This window comes from Columba livia, chromosome 5 (genome assembly GCF_036013475.1).
Source record: "Columba livia isolate bColLiv1 breed racing homer chromosome 5, bColLiv1.pat.W.v2, whole genome shotgun sequence".
Taxonomy (NCBI): Eukaryota; Metazoa; Chordata; class Aves; order Columbiformes; family Columbidae; genus Columba; species Columba livia.
In genome coordinates this window covers 4,542,478-4,562,423 of record NC_088606.1, presented here as the reverse complement: position 1 = coordinate 4,562,423, position 19,946 = coordinate 4,542,478, and the positions used below count along the sequence as shown (strand labels likewise).

Below are 19,946 nucleotides of genomic sequence, written 5' to 3'. Positions count from 1 at the left end.
TTCTTTATCTTTATTTGCATAGTAGCATAATCATGAAAACAAGCTCCCAGCCGGCAGGCAGGCCAGGCTGGGGGAGTTGTGAGAAAGAGCCGTCAGACAGGCCGCTCGCCCAGCCTTTCCAAAGGCAAACACTGATTTGTCCATTATATGTAAATGGATGATTAGAGTCATTCTCTAAGACAAATTTACTTTTCTGCACACTCTAAATCTGTTTAGTCACTTTAAAGGTGTCAATTATTGGAGCATGCTAAGACTATGAATTTCTTAGTAATAGCTTTAATAACATTTTGAAATGAAAAGCAGATACCTTGAAGCTGGCTTACTTTGAAAAGACATATGAGTAGATCTGGTTTTAATTTATGTCCTATTCTACATCTGGAATCCCTTATAATTAAAACTAAAAGCTGGACTACTACTTCCACCTGTCAAATGATGAAAAGATGAATGCACTAATAGCTTACTAAATAGCCCAACATGATAGAGTTTACTTTCCCGTTCAATACAGTAAAAAAGCATTTTGGACAGGAGGCTAAAGGTCTTTGGTCATTACTAATAACACGCTTTCAGTATTAACCTACGTATCCCACTACCACCACCACGGGTGCCTTTTAGCCCCGAGATCTCAAAGCTGCGCTTTGCATTTCGGTTTAGACGTGTGTTTTCACCTCGGCTGCTGTGGCGCTTCAAGCTGCCCCAATCCACAGTTCCCCTGCCAGGTGGATTCTCTCTCCTATAACTGTTTTCAACTACTCTACATCTTTCTTCCTCTCATGTTATTCTCTCATTAACCACTTTAATCCCTCAAGTTTTCCATCTATATTTCCAAAGCAGTCTTATCCCAAATGAGAGTTTTCCCATTGATTGGACTATCCGGACTCTATTTTTGCACATTCTTGAGCCATTCCTTTACGGTCCCTTCCCCTCCTGCTCCTGTCCATCCACCTGTCTCATCTTACTACCCTCCCTGACTCCAGAGAATTTGTACAGAATCAAACACAACCAGCCCCTCAAAAGCTAAGTAGGGCCTTGTGTGTGAGAGCCGGTCCGACGATGGAGCAGTATTTGCCTGAACATCACCATCAAGAACTTAGAGAACTGAGGCCCTGTCAGAAAGAACACATGGACAATGACTTGGAGAGAGGCCTGAGGAGAAGCATTGTGTTGCACTGTTTTCTCCGATACGGGGGGCTGCTGCTCACAATGCCTGCTGTGTGGACTTTGCCTGCTGCTTCAGCCAAACCAGCCTCTGCTTCCTGAAAGTGATTGTTATGAGGGTCTCTTTGACCCAGGGGCAATAGCTGCCATCCAGAAGATGTGTTCTCACCTGCAGCCTCAGTCACACGTGTCCCCCACCTGCTCCCCCAAACAATGGCCAACAAAAGGAGCATGCCCAGAAGCTCGCCAGGGGTCTTGAGGTCACCCAATGGACCAGAGAAAGACCCCTGAATGCTGGACACGTAAGCGTTGGCAAAAGAAAGCACGAATCCTTTGAGCCTGCGCAGTACGAGCCTGGGTTGTGAAATCAAGGCGAAGGCTGGCCTCAAACAATGGGAGCAAGGGGGGGTGAAGAAGCATAAAAGATGACTCCAGAATGGACACCATTGAAGATCTTCCCGCCAGAGGATCCCGAACCACGACAGAGGACCAGCAGGACTCCACAGGACCGGAGACCAGAGGGATGCTTCTGGAACTGGACTGGTAATAAACGCAACCTCATTTCTCACCTTTACTTTAACTTTTCCCCATTTCTTTTCCCTTTTCTTTTTCTTTCTCTCTCTATCGTGTGCCGCTTTACAGGCAAATTAATAAGGCAACACTGCTTGATTGAATTATAACCCCTTGGCTTTTTGGTCCCCTTAATTTTGTGCTCTGAGATCAAGGTAAAAGAACCATCACGAGTCCATCATCAAATGGACTGTGACACTTGAGGTACAGACAACATGAATAAAATGACACCTGTTGGATTAACAGGTTAAAACACAACAAAAATATTCTCCAGAAATAGTGAACACCTTTTTCCTAATGCGTTGATACATGACCCATGAATAGTCAGATTATGAACCTTTTATGGGAATCTATGAGATTCCAGCTCTCTAGTGTGAGCCTGTAGCCCCTTTTGGCCCTTCAAAGCGATTTTTTTTCCAAGCTTTCCCACTTATCTTTAAAGCTGCTGAAAAACAAACAAAAAAATGAACCAAAAAACAACAGAGGTGCGAATCCATTTGCAATACCATACATTAATTTTAAAAATAAATGAAGAGCAAAGGAGTCAGTTGCAAAAGGAAAACTCTTGTTGCGTCCTTGCAGCAGCCAGGCAGCTGCGTGGGCAGGCTCTGAAGATTAATTGGCTCATCACCTGCTGTTGTTTCCTCTGTTCGTAGAAATATACAAAATATCCGATCTGGAAAACAGGATTTTATTCTGCTTCACAAATAGTTTGGGATAGTTCAAAATGTGAAGGTGTCTACTCTAAATAAAGCGGTCTTATGAACGTTGTCGTTGGTATTACTGCTATCCTCACAGCTATTGCTATTTCCAATAAGCAAAAAATTGAATCCAGTAGTTCTTAAAGTCCTGAATATTCTCATATAACTGTGTTACTCAAAGGAAAAGTCTTGTCTCCTGAGTTGCTAGACAGCTGCCCAAATGCCTCCATGGCATTTGATGCCAAGAGACGTGAATATTCCAGCAACATGTTTTAGCTCAGACAGGGAGTTATGGAAAAAGCCGTCCCAAATATTACAAATGCGCAGCACTCAACTTCTTACGTCAAAGCAAAGAGTAATGTTTCAAGTGCCCCAGCAAGTAGGAAATGATGCAGGTATTAAACATTGTTACGAGAACAGAGACACATTAGTTACTGCTTATGCAGTAGGACTGTGAATGGAGCTTTTTGTTGTGAAGGATTTTCATGGGGAAAGTTAATACACTTTGTCCAGACCATGAGATGGTACAAATCAGTGTAGTTCCATCTAAATCAATGGATCAGTGTTGATTTACAGCAGCTGAGGATCAACCCCCTCCTTTTTGGCCTGCTGAGGATTGTATAACATATACTGCCTAGAAACACCGATGACAAATTTGAAACTGTGTAGGGATATACTGAACCAAAAGCCTGATTCAAACCCAAGCTGGCTACTCTCCTTTTAAATCACTACGAGCTGCCGTCTTAAATGTTACTGTCAAACGAGCATTTTTAAACATGTCTCAAAAGCCAGTGGCTGCACCCGCCGGGCTGTGCCACGATGCTGCATTCCATACAAACTCCAACCCGCCCAGTGCCGATGCATAAATGATGTGTTGGTTTAATCTATTTTTCACAGGGGGTGTTTCAGAGCAGGAAAATTAGAAACAGGTAGAAGGGACTATTATTACTGTCTCATAGTGTGCTCTCGTACATGAGGATTGGATTAAGATAACATCTGGTCCATATTTCTTGAACTATTTCCCTTTTATCACAAGAAAATCGGCAACCCATCTCACAACTGCTCCTAATTTAGATCCAAATATCACTGATGAAACATTGTACAACATGCTGTTATCTATTAAAATGATTTCCCTGAAGGAACAGTGGATACTTTTATATTTTCCAGCAAAGCCAACCATATTCCCCCTCAGCACCTTATAATCATAGATGGTAAAAGCAAAATCACTTTGGAAAAAGCAAATGAGCCCCCACCAAATCTTGAGCTGGTGTAAATTAATGAATGGTCACTGATTGCAGCGAAGCAAGGTCCATTTAATACACCATCCTCCTTATGACAATGGCTTTGATTCACATACTCCCCAAACCTGCAAGGTGCTCAGGATCTTCTGCACTCGTTGCTTTTAAGAGGAACTGATTAAAGTGAAGTCCAGGCTCAAATACATAATATAGCGAAGTTTTTAAGCGTGTGCTTCGGGGTTTGACTTTTACGCACAGAGCAGAGGAACAATAAAGAGCCCTGAGATGTTCTTTGGGTAGCAGAAAGGCAGAGCGCAGCGCACTGTCATCCCTCCCATTTGGTTCAAACAGAGAAATCGTCAGTGGAATGCAGTAATCTTTTTTTCAGCACTTTGCAGAGTTCAAGTCCCCAGAAAGCAGCCTATTGAGTTCAGCAAATAAAAACTTCTGTTTTCTTCACGAGTCTATAATTCATTTTCATGGACAGTAAATCAGAAACGAGGGGGGGAAGTATTTTACAATCTCAAACTATTTTGCATACCTTCGCTGCACATCAGTTTTACCCATTTCCATCATATCGTTACCACTTAAAACAGGGGAATTAGATGAGCATACGTGCCCTGTATTAACCGGTTTAATTTAAAAGTAATTTCTACCATCTGGAATTACTATTTACTGTTGTTTGGAGGAGGAAAAAAATCAAAAAGAATCTGAAACTGTAGGAAAGATCATCACCATTTCTTTCAAAGAATAACCAGTCTGAGGGAGGGAGAAGCATACGAGGAATGTATTATAACTGATCGGCCACCAGTCCGCTTGTGTATTTTGGAGGGAATTCTGAGAATAAAAAGGCTCTAGCAGTTATCAGCGGTCAGACTGGAGCCATTCATTTTTCACCTGCTTGTGTTTGTTGTCTGGCAACCAGTCAAGGGTGCTATTAGCAGAATTAAGCTCCAGAAGAAAAGATTACCCCGTAGGAGGGAAGATAAAGACTGGAAAGTGTGGCTTGTTATCAGTATCACAATAAGGACCAGGTCAGAAAGGATTCAGTGTGGGTTTCATTTCAAACAGGTAATCTCTGCTGAAATAATAGAGTAATTGTTGCTTTGAAACCTTTATGTGCTGCAGCACACTACAGCTCATTTGATACCGATTCTGGATTTAATGACGAACTTCAACAAGGCTGAAACGGACACACACAGAAAGCAAGAAAAGAACAGTGCACTAGTAGAAAATGTCTTTATCCTCTAATTCCAGGTCAGTATAGTGAAACGTAAAATATTATTCAGGGCAGTTTTATACTTTGATTTATGTCTTCCCTCCTTCTCAGGCTGCTTTCTATCTGTCTATAAAGTTTTGGTCTATAAACATGCAGTAACGTAATACAAAATATTGCAAGAGTAATAACATATGTAATTATAGTACATCTCACAAATCCTGAACACAAGCAATGAATCAAAGCTTTCCAGGACTATTCCTTGAAATACAACTTTTTCTAGGTTTTATTCGAAGGTTTGCAAGCAGTCACAGGGACAAGCTGCAAGATGCACATTGCAGACAACAGACAGCATTTGATGTTTTTCTGGCAAATTGCCTAAGTGTTTGTCTTGAAAAGTAATTGTTGAGTGGGCTTTTCCTGTTTTTTTCATTATGAAGATAATGCACCTTTCTCTCATCGTCTCCTCTAGAAACGTCCATTAACTGTTTGGAGTTTAATCTGCACTTTGGTTTCTTACTGTCTGCAGAAAGCGCTAAGCAAAACTTCCAGGAGTTGAACTTCTATGACTCAAAATACAAAGGATAAGCTGGTAAACACTGCAAAAACACAAAGGAAAAACAAGAAAGAACTCTAGGCTCTAACCTTAGGACAATCCTTGGTTTCCAAGCTTTGGAGGCATTTAAAGAAAGCTCCACTTCGGTGTGGACTTTGTCAGCCTTATCCGCAGTCCTTTTCAAGCCATGGCACAAGCCACACCTGGGAGAAGCAGCTCAGGGCTCTAATATCTTCTCTGGGGCCATTGGGATTTCCGCCTGTGGGGCAGAAAACAGATCACACAGGGTTGTTACGCACAGAGGAAGCACCTTGATCCCCTTTCAGTTACCACTGGCCTTGTTGTGGCCCTCGAAACAACGCAGAGGACACAGCCAGGCTGTGATTTCCCCCCAGAACCTCAGTGCTGAATCCACAAACACATTTTATGGGGATAACGCCCACTGTTAGGTGATGTATTTAGGAACGTGAGTGTGCTCGCGCCCTCCCTGGGTACCTGATAGCACTCACTATCATACTGTCTTCTGCCTGGATTCAGATATCAGATAATCTACACTTAAGAGTTTTTGAAGTTGATCAAGGAATTCTGAGCTTGCACAGTTTTTAGTCAAAAAATCTTGCAAAAGTAGGGGATTTGCAGAAAATCCCCTTTTCTGCAAGGTACCAACCTTTCTATAAAACTAGGAAACTGTGGGTAATTACAGAAGGGTCAACACAACATCAGTTCCAGATAAGACTGTGATAAGATAAGGCTGTGATGAGATGCAATCACTTATAAAGCCAAAGACTCACAACCCAGATGGTGTCAGTTCTCTTGATGAAATGGAATACAAGACTTAAATGCTTAAAATATTTTAATGATGATAGTGTGGTTTTTGGTAAAAAGTAGTGGAGTGACAGAATCCATCAAAAAAAACTGAAGGATACACATGCAAAATTACAATTTTAAATAAGTACTTTATAAGAACTAAATCAGTGTCCAGTCTATGGCTTGAACACAGCAAAGAAATCACTCTGTATGGAAAATGGAGTCCAAAGGTCCAAAGAACAGAGTCTGGGAGCTCCAAGAGGCAGAGCACAGGTCGTAGCACGGGGCTCTCACTGTGGACAGTGCCATTAGATAATATTCCAGAGTGCAGAGGAAGAGACAGTATTGCTACTGATAAAGTTTGCAGATGACACAAGGTTGGGTGAAGAAATTAATAACAACATGGACACATCAATTCTTCAGTTTCATCTGGGCTGTTAAGTAGGTGGAGCTCATTTGCTTACACATAGAAGCACAGAGTCGTTTTGGTTGGAAAAGACCTTTAAGATCATCAAGTCCAACCATTAACCCAGCACTGCCAAATCCACCTCTAACCCATGTCCCTGAGAACCTCATTTATGTGTCTGTTCAACCCCTCCAGGGATGGCGACTCCAGCACTGCCCTGGGCAGCCTGTTCCAATGCCCAACAGCCCTTTGGGGAAGAAACTGTTCCCAAGATCCAATCTAAACCTCACAATACAACCAGCCGCAGGGTCATGGCTTGAAAGGTCAGTACAAGGCTGGCTGGCCATTAAGAGCTATTTGGTTCTTGCTTGGGACATATTAGCTACGATTGTGCCTACTGAGCAGGACCAGTCACTCCAAACCTGTGGAAACGTTTACGCTGTGCTAACACTGCACTGCCTACAGCTAACACTGACTGGTTCTAAATCCAGGGAGGAGAAGGAAACCAGCCTTGAAAGAAACTCAGGCTTCCAGCCTTTTAAAGTTCATCACCAGAACAATTACTTGCTTGTGTCTCGCATTTTGCTAACCTATTCCCATTACTTCTTTTACTTGTTATGGCAACAAAATTGCCACACAGACCAAAAAAAAAAAAAAGACAGAAAGTTCCTCATTGATAATAAAACTTAGATTCTAGAATGATCTCCACAGGAGCAGCTTCTGGGCTCTCCTGGCTCCACTGAAGTCACTGGGGAGCACACGGGTTTGCCCACAGCAGGTTCATGGCAGATTCGAGTGCACGAGCTGAGGGGCTGATCCTGCTAACACTGCATACCAGGCACAGAGACAGTCAAACTAAATCCTAATTAAGTGCCTGAATTCCCAGTGAAACCCATGTGTAGTTGATGTGGATATTGATCCAGCTGCTTATCATTGTGAGTATACCACTGATTTCTAGAGCAGATGATGGCACTTGCTGTTTTGTTCTAATTTCTCTTTTCTCCTTGCATGTGAGAGAAGTAAGCTCTGAGAATGGCTGCACTATCATTAACTCCACACTAGCATTTTCTCAAAGGAAAAAATTACTCTTATACCTAAGTATGAACTTGAGTGCGTGCGACACAGGGAGAAAAGCAGAACATCACCGGAAAGCACAAGACTAGAAAGTTTTGGAGAACATATACTATAAAGGCTTATAAAAGATCTAGAAGACCTTAAAGAGATTTATATAGCCTGAAACATAATGACCTATTATGCTTTTTGCTACATTGCCATTGAAATTAGCTGATAAAAATATTTGGTGAATAACGCAAAATAAAAACATTCTGATTTCACACCAAAGGTATGCTCAGCTTTAACAGGAAATAAGAACCCTGCACCTATTAGATCATATCTTTGCTACCCACTCAGAGTAAATGATTGATATAACAGACAAGTTGAATCAAGATGCGAGGTCATTCTTTGCTTTTCCTACACAGTCACTTTCCGCCAACAGATTTTCTTTTTCCCCCCCAGAATATCTGTGATTCCTTAAATTCTTTGAGGTTATTCCCTTAATAATCAGAGGAGCTGCCTGAGCAAAGGGCTGCAGCACAACACTTTTTCTCTGCTGGAAGAGGGTCGGAGGCGGAACACAGCCCGGCTGCGCTGCTGCCATCAAACCAGCCCAGCTGGAGAAAACATAAACACAGTGGTGGGCAGAATAGCCAAAAGTAGGGGGCCAGGAGGGAAACCGGTCATGTCACTTATTTCTTTAACAGATTAGGGCCTGATCCAGGTCCCACTGAAGTCAGTGACACAGTTGCTAGCAAGTTCAACAGAAGAGATCTTTAAGAGCGTGTTTTCTTGCCAACTGAGTAATATGGCTGGGCCCTGCAGATTTCTGTGGCAAGGAAAGTAATCCTTCCCCATCTCCACAGTTCTTCAGAGCAGACCTTATTCAAAAGAGCAGCTTCTTCAGGAAGCGGGATCCCTTTAGCATAAATATACCTCCCGTCCCCAGTCACCTTCCTCTTCTTTCCACACATCTGCACAGCAGAGGATTTGATTTTTTTGTTAGATGTGGGGCACACCTTTAAAGAAAGCAGCTACTCTTCTCCACTTTGTATTTACATGTATTCACCACCCTGTGACTCTGCTACTCATACCTGGAGACAAGAGAATCTGCAGAATAATGACTAGAAAGTTGTTTATCTCTGTGGAGTTTAGCAGGTGAGAACAGCTACACCAGACTGACTTCTGCAAACCATGAGAAACCTCACAAGACACAATTATTTAACCTTTGAATAACACATCCCCTAAGTCCTGCCATCCTGGCTCTCCAAACCGTGCCCAAACATGGGAAGCAGTTCTGAGCTCTTTGCACTTGACTGTACTTGTGCACATGTAGCAGCTGAATCACAGAATCCCAGAATGTGAGGGGTTGGAAGGGACCTGGAAAGCTCATCCAGTGCAATCCCCCCATGGAGCAGGAACACCCAGATGAGGTTACACAGGAAGGTGTCCAGGCGGGTTGGAATGTCTGCACAGAAGGAGACTCCACAACCCCCTGGGCAGCCTGGGCCAGGCTCTGCCACCCTCACCAGGAACAAGTTTCTTCTCAAATTTAAGTGGAACCTCCTGTGTTCCACTTTGTACCCATTGCCCCTTGTCCTATCATTGGTTGTCAGTGAGAAGAGCCTGGCTCCATCCTCCTGACACTCACCCTTTATATATCTGTAAACGTGAATGAGGTCACCCCTCAGTCTCCTCTTGTCCAGCTCCAGAGCCCCAGCTCCCTCAGCCTTTCCTCACACGGGAGATGCTCCACTCCCTTCAGCATCTTGGTGGCTGCGCTGGACTCTCTCCAGCAGTTCCCTGTCCTGCTGGAACTGAGGGGCCACAACTGGACACAATATTCCAGGTGTGGTCTCACCAGGGCAGAGCAGAGGGGCAGGAGAACCTCTCTGGACCTACTAACCACCCCCTTCTAATCCACCCCAGGTACTATTGACCTTCCTGGCCACAAGGGCACAGTGCAGGCCGAAGGTGGGTGGGAAGTGATTTAGAGCCATTGCTGAGGTAGAGCTCAGAAAACATGGAGATGTTTTGAGCTCATGTTGGTAGCACAGCTGTTAAATGGACTTTTTACGCCAAGGAACTTGTCAGAAGTCAGAGGTAAAACCTTACTTACTATTTTATTAAATTACTTGGGATACAACAAAATAGAATTGTTTCTTGTTCTTTGTGTTCCTTTGCGTCTTAGGGGGAGAAATGAGATTTTATTGAATAGTAAGTGTAACGAGAATGGCACATTTGAGGAAACAAGTACCCATATCATTAGTATCAGGAAATGTAGTACATTAAGAATGTAGGAAGAAACTTCTTAATAGTGTAAAAGAGAGGGTTTATTAGTTTGGATTATTCCAATAGGTGATTGTTTCTCACAAGACTGCAGCAAATTCTTTTCTTCTTTCAACTCCCAAATCGGTATTACCTTCAGGAAACACGCCAGTTACTTTCTCCTACCTCTAATACGTTCTTACCCTAAGGAGCCTGCTCTTCCCCTAAAAGGAAGGAACTCTGCAGTGATTTCTTCAGAATAAATCCTATACTTGTGAAGACTTATTATGCATGAAAATGAATGAAATAAATAGAACAGCAAAACCAAAGGCAATGCTGTTTTCTATTGCATATATGCCGGCTGCATATTCAGCATGTTTTATCATCAATAATGTTTATTCTTGACAGATTCCTGAAATCACCCCATGTACTGCTGTCCTATCGCACCACGTGTTCAACAAATGTCACTCACCTGAGTGCATGCTTAAATTTACAATTCATGCTGGATTTGTGCGGATGAAGAGATAGATGGATATATGAATTGTGGGCAAAGCTGTGAGACCTCACTGTAGTTTTGAAAAATTGGGTGTGGAAGATAATAATTTTTTTAAGTTAGAAAAATAATATTAGATCCACAGACGATTTTTCAACACAGACTCACGTTCTCACTAAAAATACTCTGCTCCAAGGATGCTATTCGTTTTCTACCACTGTCTGTGTGAAAAGCCTAGATCTGCAGAATCTGGGCAGATCTTATAACCAAACTATTCTGACAAAACAAGTCTTAAAAACAAGATATGCAATACAGCTGTTTAGTCGTTCCCCAGGGCTCACTGGTGCTTACTGTCAGCTCCCAGCTCTTTTGCTTTAAGCAAGGAGGGCTGATCTCTTTAGATTATCTTACAGAGTATGTACGTCTCTGGTCTCTGTGCTCCATCCTTCACCCTACGTGGCTCTAACAAGTCTCCCGCTGCCACATTCTTGTTCTCAGGAAGCTCTCTTAACATTTTTGTCTCCTTTTGATCTCTGGACCCTTCTCCTGACAGTTTTCACAGCCACCTGAAAATGGGATTCCTAAAGTCAATAATTTGCTTATTGTCTCTCTAGTGTAAACTTAAATGTTTTTCATCTCAGAAGCTATTTTCTTGAGTGTTCTTTTCACATTTCTGATTGGATTCAAGCAATCTGGGATTTAAAAACCATACTACCACCTGAAATGAACACTAGTACCTGCCTACTGCTCAGTAACTGTGGGTATTCTGGGATTTGGATCTGTTAGCTCCTTTCCTTTATAGTGTTTAATCAGTTTAAGTATATGGAGGTGCTACAGCTGACAGTGGATTTTACACACTTCAGGATGTGATAGTAGGGGAGACCTTTTCTATTCAGAGAGAGTCCCACCGGGCCTGTAAAGGTCCATGTCCTCAGACCCTGTTGCAGGACGGAAGCCTAAACAAACCATCTAGCACAGTAAGAAAATACTTCTCAGCCTATTATATTCCACCCCCCAGCACCACCACCCCTCCAATTGGTTAAAATAGTACGGTATTCTGTACCACAAAAGACTGTAATTTGTAAGGAATGCTGAGCACTTGGAAAGCACAAGGGGACACTGAGAGTGGGGAGGTCCTACCCCATAGACATTCCGGCCCTTTCAGACCATGGGAACACAGGCTGCCCCCCCAGACATGAAATGCAGCCTTAAGAGATGAATGCTGTTCTTAGCCTGGACAAAAAAGTCAAAAACATGTTTCCAAAACTGCACAGCTCGCCTTTAGCCCAGAATCTTTCTTTTAAAACAATGAAGCCTTTTAGAGGTTGCATACAAAGGAGGAACATGGAAGATAAGTTTACTCTTGCTCCACAAATGAAATCTGATTATATACCAGTGCTCAGCCATATGGAACAGAGAATGTCTCAGCTCTAGGGACATCAGACCACCACCTCCAACCCTACATAGCACTGAAGGAAGACAAAAGAAATAACATAGACTGAATCTCTTGTTGATAAGAACAGGAACAATCAACACAAGGACCTCTGGACATTCAAGCACTGTCCTCACCAACCACCTGCAGGAGAACCAGCATCCATGATCATTCACAGTTTTCCGATGGTTTCCACTTGGCTCACACTATTTTAATGGTTGAAGGGGGTTTAAAACCATCAAAACCAGTTTTATTGAAGACAAAATTCTGTTTCAGATGACAGAGAAGCAAAAATACCAAAAGAATTAATGATGCCTGCTATTACTCATTGTACCTCTCCCTCATAAGGAAAGAAAAATGGTACAGTCAGCACAGACACAGGTGAAATCAGTCCTGGTACCTTTAAGAAATTCCATCAGATTTCATGAGCTATGCAGGTCAGGCAGGATCAGGTCAGTATTTTAGGCAGCAACCTCTGAAGAACATCTAAACTGCTGCAAGTGATACTGCTGAGCCAGTAGCTGCATCCTACAGTCCAAATCACTGCAGAGCAGATGACCCAAAATGGTATTAATGACAGGTGCTGACAGAGATACTACCTTTCACATGACATGTAAAATTCACGTACTTAACACAGCTGGTGAAGTCAGAAGGTATCTCTTGCAGGAAAATAGAATACTAGTTGCACTGTTTCAGCCAAATTCCAACACATTTAGGTTTTGCTGTCCTGGGAACAGGGACTTGCACAGCTCTGGGAGCTCCATCTTCAGTTGTTTTGAGGCCCATGGAAAAACACCCCTGTCTAGAAGAACTCCAAACAAACCATATGTCTGCAATTCTTCCATCTCCAAATCCAAATCCAGGGATGACATGAGGTGAGATTCACAGACTGTGGAGTATTGTGCTGTGATCTTTGGCCTTTTGGAACACACAACGTCAGAGAAATTTCCGAGGAGAGTCTGCCGGAAGGGAAGAATCCTTCACGTTGCAATACTCTTTATTCCCTGGCACTCCCCTGACCCCTGATGTGATTCACTCAGCCTGCAGGAAAGTTTTTGCTCCACCTGATCAAAGAAAAAGGGTAATTTTCTTCCAGATTGATGAGTTGGTTCAGCGTTTACTCTGCAGTCAGGCAAGCATGAGAGCTGCTGCCCCAGAGGAAAACTATCCACATAGTTGGGAAGAAGGGAGAGGAAGAGGAGTGAGACTGTGTCCTTCACCTGAAATGAGCTGTTGGACCCCTTCAGTCTTATCGTGCACCTTCCTAGTGAGAGAGAAGATGGCTCGATGTATAGAAGACCTGAAGTACCATCTAGAAGAACCTCTTGTCCTCGGAGGAGAGAGTAAGCCTAGTGCAATGTTCCTGACTTAAGACTGTACTTAAATCTTTTGTCTAATAAGGACAGCATTAAAGCATCTCCATTAGATGAGGAAAATATGGGCCATGGTATCTGTGCCTGAATTCAGTCTTGCCAAAAGGTCAGCGCGGATGGACCCAGAGGGAGGACTGCGTTATACATCTCGGCCAAAACAAAAATCCTGCTTTTCCCGTGAATGCGAGCGTTCTGCTCTTCTGACCAGGCACACCTGTTTTCTCTACTAACTCACATCCTCACAGCCATGTGTGCCCAGGGGAAGGGGGGGAGTGTCATAAATAGCAGAAGCAAATAATTTACCCAGAGAAGAGCATTCCATGCTTTCTGTATGCAAATTCTGCATAAAAATTCTACATATATGGCGCAGAACTGCTCTGAACTGAACTCTAAAAATGTTTAATGCAAACACAGCTGTTATCAAGTGTTGTTCTTTCCAAGACTCCATTCAGTTTGATAGTTATCACTATGCCAACAGCATTCCCAGTACAAATCTCTCTGAGACTTAATAACTGCTTTACACACCAGAAGTTCACTTCACCCTGAAACTCGGTGCTCTGGATCTCTACCAAATGTGTTTCTCCCTTCTAATGGTACCAAGTGATCCCAAATCAACCCTAACAGATGCTGATCAAAGATATTTAACTAATATAGGTGTTTAAGGACTACAAATATTTTTAATTTAAGGACACACTTTAGAACATCCCTGTTCAGCAAAATATTGCAGTGCCTTTGAGTACATACTCAAATCTCACTGACGTCAGAAGAGATATGATATATATGTTTAAACCACGGTATCTGGTAAAATTCACCAAAGTGTTTTGAATTGTAATAACACCTTATTCAAATATAAGTTTTTCAGGGCTGAGGTCGATCAGAGAATTCCAATAAAATGTTAATGCAGCATTTTAGTTGACTGGTTAGATATCAACATTAGCTTTTAGAAAAGGGGTACTTTTAATACAGCTATAAAGGAGGTTTTTTAAGAATCAAAAGTCTTTTAAATGTGTAATTCTACAAGACTAAAGGACACAGCACTTCACTTATATTTCCTTCAGGGGGCTGATCATAGGATCTAGCTGTGCATTGTGTTCTTGAGACAATATCTAAAATGACACAGCAGCTGGCATTTTCAAATGTCATAGAGACAGTAAGGTCATTCCCTTTAACCCAAATCAGGACCTGAACTGTTGATTATAGAATATGGATTAATATTATATGCATATATGCGATTTTAAAAAATCTGAGCTAGAACATTCTTATTCATTTCACTGAAGGCCTACAAGGGATGCTCCGTCGCATCCCTCATCGAATTGATTCCCATGTAGGAAGCAGAGATGGCAGCTCTGTCAGCGCAGCCGCACTTCATCCCTTTCAGCTGAGCGGATCTTACAGGATCAGCTTTCCCAGCACACCAACCAGCACCGCAGAGCTAATGAGGTGGAGCAGGTCATCTGCACACACACATTAAAAAAGGATGGGAACAGACCTCCTTCCGCTCTGAGGCAAAGACAAGCACGTGCTGCAATGTGTATTAGTTAAGTGTAGCATTAGTAGCATATCTAACACTAAATCGTGAGAAAAAATAATTCGCAGAGTGTCATAAGAGCATATATCAGTATTATTGTTGTAAACCCCAACCTTAGGTTATGGTTGGACTCGATGATCCTGAGGGTCTCTTCTGAAATGATTCTATGATTCTTACAGTTTGAACTCCAGAGAGAAGTGAAGACTCCCCTCAGGACAGACTCTTCCCACAGCTCATCCTCCCTCCCTCATTAGCTCACCAAGCAGCAGCATCAGAAGCAACTGGGGGTTAGTGACACATTGTAATTATCAACTGATAGTCTGTCCCTGGGAAAAGCAGAAGAGAAGTCTCTAATTAACATGGGCCAGTTACTTTCCTCTCTTAACGCTTCCTTTGCTGAAGCACAAGGCGGAGCAATGGTGAGGAAGCCCAATAAAAAGCCTGATAGCTACTTGCATCTCTATGCCTGGCGGTAATTGAAGCAGCTTTCACTCCATCTGAGCACAGATATAGCTTTGAGAAAAGCAGGAAACAAAGACATATAGGCCTGTCCTCTAGAAACCAACGTTTCAACCCCTGACTCCTCATGGTACGTGCAAACGGCCACCATTCAGGAGCCCTGGTCTGAGCTGGCTGTGGGCTGAGTCCCACGATGTCCATGCCTTCAGTAGCACATATGGAGACCACATAAACCCACCCTCAGGGTCTGTTGGGTTTGGGGGATTGCTTTTAGGATTCTGGAATAGTTTGCATCAGGTACAAGGAAGTGCTGTAGGTTCTGACTTTGATTTCCTAAGGTTATTTGCAACCCTTGCCAAGGGGATGGTGCTGAGGAAATACAAACTGGGAAGAGCAAGTGGCTGAAAGTGGAATTTCTGAGAATATTCCCAGAGCTGAGCTTGAGGCTTTGCTTTGTGGTGCAGGTTCCCATCAGCAATGCAGATGGACAGAGGGGTTTCAGCTCTATGCCACTACACTGGGTGTGCCCAGTTTCAGTTCTCTTAAAAAAGACATATTTTTGCCTTTATGAGGTACAAGCTCAGGTGGAGGAGAAAGTTTATGACTGAGAGAAACATCTTTTCTCAACAGACTGGTCCAAATCACTCCACAGGGACTCCCAACACTCTCCCAGAGGAATCACATGAAAAGCAGACAAGAAAACAAAAGATGACTGAATACATGTCACAGCAAGGAGGAAACCCAAAATCTTTACCCCTGAGTGTATTTAATTGTACCTGACACTGTAGACATACAAAGAGACCAACTTGCAAGAAGAAGCTGGAGGAATCCATTGAGAATTGCCACTGGCTCAAACCAGACAGACTTCAGAGGTCCAAGACACAACCCTCAGCTTGCCAAAGTCGATAGACAGTCCTGTCTGAGAACTCCGTGACAGAAACCGATTAAGATGACCTGCAAGAGACAAAAGACAGACAAGAGAAAAGCTAGTAGTTTTGCAGGAATGAAGGCCACATATTATCACCACGAACATGGAAGATTCCAAGTTCAGGAAGGACTTCTTTGGTTACAATCCACATTGATATCCATGATATTACACACCAGGCACCAGCCCAGAGCTCTTGACAGACTGCAGAAAAGGGTTTTTAATTATCTTTTCAGAAAACTTTCCAAGCAAGGAAAAGAACAGTAAGTGAAAGTTTAGCTCATTAAGTAAGCAGTGAAGGAGGGGAATTTTTTTTTGAGCAGTGGAACAACTTTTACAGAGAACAGGGGTTTAGTCTCACACAGAGGATTAACAGCCTCCTGAAAGATAGGCTAAAAATCTCTTATCAAACTGTGTAAATGGTGTTTGAAAATGAGATAACGATGCTTCAGATGCCTAAATGTGTATGTAATTGGACAAGGGTTCAATCAGCAAATAGCACTGCGATTCAAGGCATTATCTGGCCTAGCAATGTGTCACCGCTCCTTTGCTGCGGGTTACAAAACCACAGCTCAGCCAGCAAGAGATCGGGCATTTCCTAACGTGGACTAAAAGGCTGGTTCACCCTCTCTCGTGCCACATCTGGTGCTCATCTACCTGCAGGGTGAGCTGGATTGGGGTGCAGTTACACAAGACAGCTATTTAGCTGCTGAAAAAGAGTGGCAGGGCTGGATAGCAGGAAGTAGGGAGGAGCAGAACTACCTCTTTCAACAGAAGGTCAAGATGTTAGATCAGCTCAACTGTATCGTATAACTTTATCATCAAATTTCCTAAGAGGAGAGGAGGGAAATCAGAATTTAGGTGGTCTGAATTACTCTCTAGAGATTTCTCCCTAAATTATAAAAGGAAACGAATGTGATTGCATCTTAACTCTAAGAAAAAGTAATTTTCAATGGTTTTGCCTTCCTCAAGCTGCCTCACTAAAGAGTCTGATGACTACTACAGTTTGTGGGAAGAAGGGAGTAGGAAAAGCAGTGGTTAGTCTGATACTGAGGCAGTTTTCGTTCAGAGAGATTAAAACTGTTGCAGACACACACTCTGATTTAATCTGGGGAAGAAGAAAACTTTACATTCTAGTGGTCAAAAATAGCTAAGCATAATAATATCTAAAACTGGCACAGCTAGACCTAGAAGACAATGTCTAAAGGCATTTTAAGGTATTGTGATTTGAGAGAGACTAAGCTTAAAAACCTCTGTGTTGTAGTAGGAGGAGAAGTAGTAAAAAGGAGGTGTCAGAGACCTCCTTTTCTTTCCTTCTCTCCTTGAAGAATAAACTATATGGTTGAAACTTGGGGATAAGTCAATTAACCTGAATGTTAAAATCACTGTTTACATCTTATGTAAAGAAAGGAGAAAACAGAGAGCGCTTGAGTTTTTTCCAAGACACTTACCTGCTAGGCTGTCAGAGATCGCACAGGAACGTACTGAATGCTTCCAAATGATGAAGTGAGCAGTAACATGCAACCATTCAGTTGTCATCAGGGTAGGAGATAACCCGCTTGCAAGCCTTTGTCTGTAATGGAGAGAAAGAAAAACTGTATTATCATGGATGGATCACGTGGCCATTTTAAAACATATTGAAACATAACACGTAGGTTTTGCCAGCGGGATTGGAGATTGACTCGGGCAGCAGTAAGGATTCCAGGGGCAATGGACAAACACAAACCTCTGAGATGCTGTGGCATAAAGAAAGTTCATTTGACTGTAAGATGTCTATGAAGTGGAAGCAGAGATGCAACACCACCTCTGTACACAGATGAAACATCTGTTAGAGTTGCCGGTCGATTCTGATGCACATTCTTTGAAGAAGGTTTGACTATTCCTCAAGTATTCAAAGTAAGGTTACAAAAAATATTGAGATCTAGAAAAGGAAAGCTTATAGTGTAAGGCTTAAGGAGTTCAGTACATTGAGCTTAATACATGGAGAAGAGACTTGACAACCAGGAATGTCTTGATCTAACAAAAGTATAACAAAATCCTGGAGCTGGATGAATTCAACTCTAAAATAAAAAAGTAATTTCCTTGTAATAAGCGTTATTAAATATTGGAACATCTTAGTACAGGATTTGGCTGACTTTGTTCTTCTTAGCCTTTAAGCAAGACCAGATACAGTTCTAGTTTAACACTTTAATCCAGCTTCCAGAAAACACCTCATGGCCTATGGAAACGGGGTTGGAAACAGATGATCGGTGGGGTGGTCCCTTCTGCCCTGAGTGCCTATGTACAGGTAGCAGGTACTTCTTTAAGAAAATAAACAAAGACCTGCTTTAAAAGCCAGAGTGTAAACTGATCTGACTGATGTGGTCTGATGCAACAGACTTAGCTTTATTGGATTAACTAGCAAACTTTATCAGCTTCCCAAGAGTCCCACGAAAACATTCTAGTGCTCACTCTTTCAAGACTGTTGCTTAAAAAGGACTTGAATACGAGCAACTGCAAAAAAGGTGGATGGAGAGATCGGAGTTGTTAACCTTTGCACACAATAGTCAAAATACATGGTTTATGGATGTACATTCACATGTGTGAAGCCAATCTAAATCCATTTCTAAAAGCCTGCTGCTCCTATGTGAAAGAACAACCCTTCGAGGAAATAAGGAGCCAGGAGCAAAAGTAAAACTTAAGTAAAACTTGACTTTGCTACAATAACCAGTCATTTACCTTCATTACCGAATTTCAACCTGTGATCAACAGACAAGTTTTAAGGAGTCTGCAGCATAGTAATAAAAGGCGACCTATTTGCCACGGTCTTAAACTCACTATGCGAGAGTCTCCTCTGAGAGACTTTTCAGAGTCTGTGAGCCCAAATGTTCAGAAGCCTCTAGCTTCAATTTTCAGAAGCCAACAAATGCGTTTTGGATGCCTTAATTTTTAACAGCATTCTTGCGATTTTTTTGCTGGAGACAGATGAAATAGTCAAAGTTTGCTGAAACCTACACTCTGAAGAATCTTAAACACAAAAATTGAAGAATGAAAAAAATCAGTTGCTCTTTTCGTCCTAGCTAATTGTCTTTCTGTTTGGTTTTCTTTTCCTTTTCTTCCTTTGTTTTTTCTAAGGCCTGTGAATAAATCGGAAAAGCTGTCATATCGTATTCGACAAACAAGTTCTCTAAGAATGAATGCATATGACCCCAAAAAGCAAGGTGCAAAACCTCTAACAACTGGCGCTCCTTGGGGCTGGTACATCTGCACTGTCAGCTATTCTCCAAACCACGCAGGTCTGAAGATTTCTGCGTGCACAACACACCATGTGGGCTCCAAGCCTACAGTACAGCTCCCAAAAGGAGATTTTGATGGGTCAAAGCCATTTTATTGAATTAGCCCTTTATTGTTTACATTAAATCCAAGTGAGCTCAGAAATACTGACTTATCCTTCTGAAAGACTGGATTATACCGCGTGGCTCGGATGCAAAAAAAGATTAGGGTTTTTATACTAATTACTTCCAGCATGCGAAGTGCATGGAGCAGAAGAGCGCCGACTTCAGAGACACTCTGCTGGGTATTTCAGCGCAGGAATATTTGCCACCTTGTCTTGCCACAAGTAAAATAACTGCTGCTCCACAGTGTAATTTGGAGTGCCACATTGTCATTAAACCTTGCGTATGAAATTGCCGTGTCTGGGACAGAGGGTAGTGACAGCCCTTTCCGCTTGTTTCTGGTTGTTTGAGACGCTTTTCCACAGTCACTGTTGCTGTGAAGTACAGTGTAG

The 19,946-nt window shown here is 42.4% G+C and overlaps 2 long non-coding RNA genes across 3 annotated transcripts in view; one reads left to right on the top strand and one right to left on the bottom strand.

Annotated features, from left to right (window-relative positions):
• The first annotated feature begins 1,551 nt into the window (after positions 1-1,551).
• Positions 1,552-16,038, top strand: LOC135579504 (uncharacterized). The gene is made up of 3 exons (XR_010472693.1): positions 1,552-1,698; positions 4,793-4,921; positions 14,976-16,038. It is a non-coding gene; the product is annotated as an uncharacterized LOC135579504 (long non-coding RNA).
• Positions 4,915-19,946, bottom strand: part of LOC110364572 (uncharacterized) — a 58,722-nt gene continuing 43,690 nt past the window's right edge. For both annotated transcript variants that reach the window (XR_010472694.1, XR_010472695.1), the window contains exons 3-5: positions 17,632-17,753; positions 16,032-16,209; positions 4,915-5,695 (exon numbers count right to left, since the gene is read on the bottom strand). This is a non-coding gene — a long non-coding RNA (uncharacterized LOC110364572). The remainder of the gene's footprint in view (positions 5,696-16,031; positions 16,210-17,631; positions 17,754-19,946) is intronic.